This window comes from Fukomys damarensis, unplaced genomic scaffold (assembly GCF_012274545.1).
Source record: "Fukomys damarensis isolate Sample0158 unplaced genomic scaffold, DMR_v1.0_HiC HiC_scaffold_20, whole genome shotgun sequence".
Classification (NCBI taxonomy): Eukaryota; Metazoa; Chordata; class Mammalia; order Rodentia; family Bathyergidae; genus Fukomys; species Fukomys damarensis.
In genome coordinates, this window is record NW_022900932.1 from 36917984 (window position 1) to 36924495 (window position 6512).

The 6512-nt window shown below is 39.2% G+C and overlaps 1 pseudogene; it reads right to left on the reverse strand.

Annotated features, from left to right (window-relative positions):
• Window positions 1-4033: 4033 nt before the first annotated feature.
• LOC109117475 lies at window positions 4034-4428 on the reverse strand (annotated as a pseudogene).
• Between the last annotated feature and the right edge of the window lie 2084 nt (window positions 4429-6512).

A 6512-nucleotide genomic window follows, 5' to 3' on the forward strand; every position in this document is an offset into this window, starting at 1 on the left:
CTATCAAACACTTGAAAATTCTCACACGAAGAATTGAAGATAGAGCACTTTGGTTCCAAATGCAGGGCGTTTGGAAATGTTCTGAGCACGTGCCCTGGAGCTCTGTGATCCACAGGTCACACCCACTTCCCCTGTCAGTTTGCCATGCCCTTATCTTGTCTCACTACTCCCTCAAAACTTTCCTTACTTCCCTTTATCTTGCCCCTCTTATCTATAGTTAATGTAAACTCACTGTAATCAATTTATGCTTTTCTTCTCAAAATTTTTATTATGAAAATGTTCTTGGCTCTTGGGTCCCACAGACATATTTTCAACTGTGACTTGATCTTGCTACTGCGAGTTTCAGAACTTGTTGCAGGCCCTGGTCCTTTTCTAGCTTGCATCTGGAACAGCTCAATAGACCCTCCTATTTCAGAGAAACAGCTCAATTTAAGAGCTGCAATAAACTAGTACAGTTAAAACAATGGGGCTGAGGAAATCATTCCTCTCCACTTGAGTTTGGACCGCACCCTAGGGTCATTCCTCCTTCCATTGTCCTAAGAGGCATAGGAAATGTTATAACAAAACCTCAAGGAATCTTTGAAACTCTAGGCAAAAGCACATGCACGTTGATTCTCCTGGCCTGACCTTCAGTCACCTTTACCTTACTTGAACCTTATTAAGGGCTCATAAATATGGCCTACATCTCATACATGTAATTAAGATCAGAGTGAATTCTGGGACAAGCATCCATGTTGAAAGCCCCTAAAGATGATTCAGCTCCCTGTCAATCTTACCTAAAGACTCAGTGGGAGATGCCTGGCCTGAGGTGCATATCCTTAAAATTCTGAAAATCTGATTTATTTGTGTGTAGTGCTTTTTATTTATTTTTTTGTTGTTGTTGACCTAGTACCACTTTTCTGTTGTGCCTTTCTTTCATTCTTTTTTGGTCAGCATAGACTTTCCCAGGGCCCATCTTCTTGTGATCTTCAATAAGTGTAGCTGCTTTTCTTTGTCCATCATACACAAGATCCTGGATCTTGTTTGGATCTGTGTGGATCCCACACAGTAACAAAACTATAAGTGAAAGCAGTATAACTGTCCAGGTGAGCGCTGTGAATCACATAGTGAATTACTGAAGCTAAAGGAGTCCCTGAGACTTGTGGTATTGGTGTATTCCAAAGAGACTGAACCACCTGGAGTGACCAGTGAGGAAGATTACATCCACTGGAGAAAATCAGGGGTCTGATTGTTTTACTGAATTCAAGTGGTACTTTATAATACAAGACCTACTACTGTAGCACCTAAGGATTCCTTATTACACTAAATAAGGCATGGGTGAAAGAGTCACGGTTGATAATTCTTTCTTCCTCAGGGTAAAGAGAGGGATGTGAGCACTGCCTTAAATATTTTGAAGTTGCTATGTAAGGAACAAGCAAATGCCCTAGTCTAGCTGGAGGATTATATAAAGCCCAGAAGAGGGCTAAGTTTCAGCTTATTTTAAGCACAAACTTGGTGACAAGTTTGGGCCTCTAAGATCACAAGGTGCTGACTCAAAGATAGAGTTCCTCATCACTGAAAGTCTTGACATAGAGGTCGGTGACCTCTTATACTGAGTTTGTGTATGGAGTGAAAGTTGAACTTCAAATTATAGTCCAGGCTGAGAGGCTGTGACTGACATGTAAAAAACTATGTGAAATATCAATAATTGGTGGTGAGACTACATAAAAATATATGATTCGTTTAGCATGTCTATAAGTTTGAATTCTTTTAAAATTTGGAAAAAGAAAAATAAAATATTTAGAAAAATACTTAGATGACTATTATCTTGTCATTTTGAAAGAAACAGAAACAACGTATTAGGATTAGAGTTAAGGATAATGAATATGTCATCTGATGAAAATATGTAATAATTCCTGATTTTTTTTTCCCTTACCATTTAGATATTTAGTACTTTTGTATCGGGGATTGCTCTGAACTGAACTGCACTTCCTCTGCAATTCATATGTTGAAGCCCTAATTCTCTATTTGAATATATTTGAAGATAGGGTGTTTAGGAAGTAGTTAAGATTAAATGAGTTCATAAGGTTAATCTGATAAGATTGATGGCATTATAAGAAGAGGCAAGTGTGTGTGGCAGGGAGACAAAAATCAGAAATAGAGTGGAGAGAAATATTTCTTTTGCAAGCAGAGACCGTCCTCACAGAAGCTATTGCTAGACTTTGTTCTTGAACTTTCTAGCTTCTAGAACTGTGAGAAAATAAATGTCTATTGTTTAAGATATCCAATTTTATGATACTTTTTTATGGCAGCCCTGTCAGGCCAAGAAAGCATCTTTAGCAATTTTCTGACTCGTATCCTGTCTAGGCAATATTACTCATATACAGTAAGTGATGTCCATACTTCTTAGCACATTTACAGAAGCATTCAAAGCATTAATAGTGACACTTCTGAATTTAGCTTTCAAGTGTGCTACTTCACAAACATATAAGACAATATTATAGGGTTATCTCAAATTCCTATTGTCCTACAAGGAAAAGATCTGAGAACAAGCCACTCTATCAAACAAGAATGACCCAGGTAGGTGACCATCGATGAAACCAAAATTAGAAACCAGAAACTAGCTTTGTACACATATTAACATTTGAGCAAATAAAGTCGAAATCTCATTATGGTAAAAATTCTATCTGTTCAGAGTTGTAAACAGAACTTATAGCATCACAGAAAATGAAACTATTTTCTTGGTCTCTATGGCAGCAGCAACATCAACCATAACACCCAACAGAGAAAATTATCCAACCTTGATAGAACTGAGCAAAGTTATCAGACCCCTCTAGCTGCTCCTTGTCAGGACCCCGACACCCCTTTACTTGTTTCCTGATACTACTGAATACTTCCCTACCACGCTCATAAATATAAATGGCCTATTTATTTATATTTCTGTTCCCTTACGTGTCCTGAAGATTTGTTCCCCACGTATAATGTATGTTAGGGGAATGAATGAGAGAACTTTTAATAAGAAAGCTAGTCTTTAACTTTGCAGAGTAGTGCCTTGGAAAGGGGCAATAATAAGTGCGTAGTACTCCTTAACCTCAGCTCTTTTCCGCTCATAAATATAAATGGCCTATTTATTTATATTTCTGTTCCCTTACGTGTCCTGAAGATTTGTTCCCCACGTATAATGTATGTTAGGGGAATGAATGAGAGAACTTTTAATAAGAAAGCTAGTCTTTAACTTTGCAGAGTAGTGCCTTGGAAAGGGGCAATAATAAGTGCGTAGTACTCCTTAACCTCAGCTCTTTTCCTTAATACAGTTGTGGTGTGTATGTATGTGTGTGTGTGTGTGTGTGTGTGTGTGTGTGTGTGTGTACTTGCCCAATGTCTTGCCTCTATATCTTAGCCATTGATCAGACCTCTAACCTCCAAATCTCTCCTCCTCCCTCTTCATCCGCAACTACTTCTCGCTGCCCAGACCCTGAAATTAATCTTATCCTTAGCCAGGGGATGTTTGAAAAGCTCCACACTCAATTCTAAATGCCTGTTTCAAGCCAGGTGTGGAGGCACATAGCCATAATCTCAGCATTCTGGGAGAGTGGGAAGGAAGATAGCAAGTCTGAGTCCAACCCAGGCCACTTATATTTATTTATTTTTGTATAAAATTTAAACTTTATGACTATGTGTGGCCCTTTTTACCACTTAACACAGTGGAAATATTATATTCATTGTTTTCCAAAGGAAAAACTTCTGATCATTCCAATGTTGCACAGTACAATAGAAATATGAGTTCAGGTACTTACTCAAGTTTCTAAACAATACAAGTAACAAGACACAATTTTACTTCCAAAATTTGAAGTCATCAACACAGTTCTGTAGAACTGTATCTCAGGCTTTACCTTAAAAGTCACTATTCAAATAAAGATAGTTCCCTAGCCATTTTTTAAAAAGCCTCAGCCCTACCACAACTTCCTGAGATCTGTGAAGAAACTGCAGTTGTATGATGTCACTCTGTATAGTTCTGGCAGTTTTGTAATCACAAGGAAAACCAGTGACTGATTTATGTGTCAATTAACTGTAGTTTGCTGATCTGATTAGAAGCTTTGACAAATGGCTGGTGGCGATTGTAAAGAACTGCCAAGCATGTGGGGTGATACAGTAGCCACCCGTTTTGGGAGCAGCTCTTGTACAAGAATAAATAAACAAAAGCATTTATAAATAAGGTATTAGAAAAATAATCATATGCAACCAAAAAGGCAGAGAGAGTAACCGAACTTTCAAGGAGTGTGTCCATGTGATTCCCTCACCAGGTTCTTCTGGGTGCTGCTTGATGTGTTCCAAAGCCAGCCTGTTGTAAGTTTCATTGATTTCAAAAACATAGTAGAATGCTGCTGCACTTGCTAATAGATACAATCCCACTCCAGTCTTTCCCATGCACTGATGGAAATTCATCATTCTCCATGCTTTGTGCCTTCCTGTGTGAGTGGCCCACCTGCCCGCCATCCCGGATGCCGCTGCAGCCCCAGGCCATTCATTGACTTGCAAGACCCTATTTCAAAATAAAAATAAGAAAAAGGCCTGGTGATGTACCTTAGTTTAAAGGCTCTCAGTTCAATCTCCAGTATGTTATATACATACCTATATACATACCTAATTTACCTCTCACCTCTAGTGCAGTTCCAGTAAATGAAATTCTGCCTTATTTCTGAGATTTTCTACCCAGATCTCCATTTTCTAAGGCTATCGTGGAGGAAATTGTTGGGAGAAATATAGTACCTGATAAAAGAATATGTTATATGCACTGGAAGATGGATGAGAAGTAAAATCAGGGAGGCTAAACAACAGCATCCCAGGGCTGGGGAGCCCTCTTTGAGATGGGGATCAGCAAGCAGGAGATTCACTAGGGTGTCCCTTTGTAATCAGACACATGGAAAGGCAAGGAGTGGGGCAGGATTTAGCAGAGTGAAGTCGCCCTGCAATGCAGTTGCATATAAAGCCTCTACTAATCTCACGAGGAGTGCTGAAGACAGGATGAATGATCAGAGGTAATTTGACTGGGCAGGAGGTCCCAACTTGCATATACCTTGTCTATCAGCCACTGGCTTTGGAGGCTGAGACATATCCCCAGAGAGGCTCACTCAAAAGGCCACTGCTAGGAGCAAGAATAATAAATCCTAGGGAGACTTAATCTTTACTGGAGGAGAACAAGTTTGCGCTGAAGAGACATCTGGATGGTTCCCTACCCCTACTCCACCCCAAGGTAGCACCACAACCTCCTCTGCCTCTGGTAGAATTTTTGAAACCTTCCAATCTAGAGGTTGTTCCAAACTATGATCTCGAACACTACTATTAACCAGCCTTGTGACAACCCTGAAGGAAGCTGGACAGACATGCTGAACAGCAGAGGTAGAACTTGAAGATGACAGAATGAAAAAGAGGGTAGAACTTGTTGGAAGGTCACAAAGGATTGGGAGCAGGTGCTCCCTGTACCATAGAGCTGTACCATGAAGAGGCAGCACTGCAGACAGACTGAACTTGGATCAGGTAAAGATGGAAACGCTTGTGCAACTGGGAAATGATTGTCCCAGGAGACAAAAGCCTTGGCACAGCCATAATAATAATAGAACAGGAATGATAGAAGAGAAAAATCAATTAGAAATATGTAAACAGAAATCATCCTGCTAGCCAGGGGTTTCCCCAGTTCTTTTAAGAAAAAGGAAGAGAACATTTTGTAAATTTCCTTATTTCACAAGTGGTTTCCTACGCCAGATACTTGGTAAGGAGAGAAAGAAAATTTATGTCAGAACATTCTGTTTACAAATTATGGTAAAGCGGACATATTTTTCTCCTGATGACATTGGTAGGGTAATTACTGATAATGCCTTTGGTTGCCTCTGCAAAATCCAGAGTTAAAGATAATAATTCTAATCTTGATAGCTCACTTATTAATTCTGAAATCTAGAGATCTATTTTGTGACCTCCCCATTACAGAAGAGCAAGGTATCAGGGCTCCTTTCTCCTGGAGTAGGTAGGCTACATGGCACACTAGCAGAAGATGAAGAGCCCAGGAATGAAAATCATCGTAAAGGATAATTTTACAATGAATCAAGAGGCCAGAAATCACAACATTGTTAGCACATATAGATCTAAGCAAATTTACCCTTCATAAAAGAATAAGAAAACAATTCAAATGTTTGGCCCTTTAGGATTTACCATACATAAGGAAAAAAATTTTAAATAATAAATTATTTATGATAGAGTATATACTTACCACGCATGGAACCCTGGTTCAATCCCTAATACCAACAGGAAAAAATATATATATTATGTGTCAGGTGCTGTGTGATAGGTCCTGAGGAGAGATTAGGAGATAAAACAGACCACGATGACTATCTTCTTAGAGTTGGAGTCTAATGAAGGAAACAGGTGATAAATTAAAAAGAAAAGCACAATGTGTGTTGATGAGGATGAGTACAATAGAGAAAAATAAAGCAGGAAAGAAAGAATGCCTGCCCAGCAGTAGGATCGGTGTCAAATAG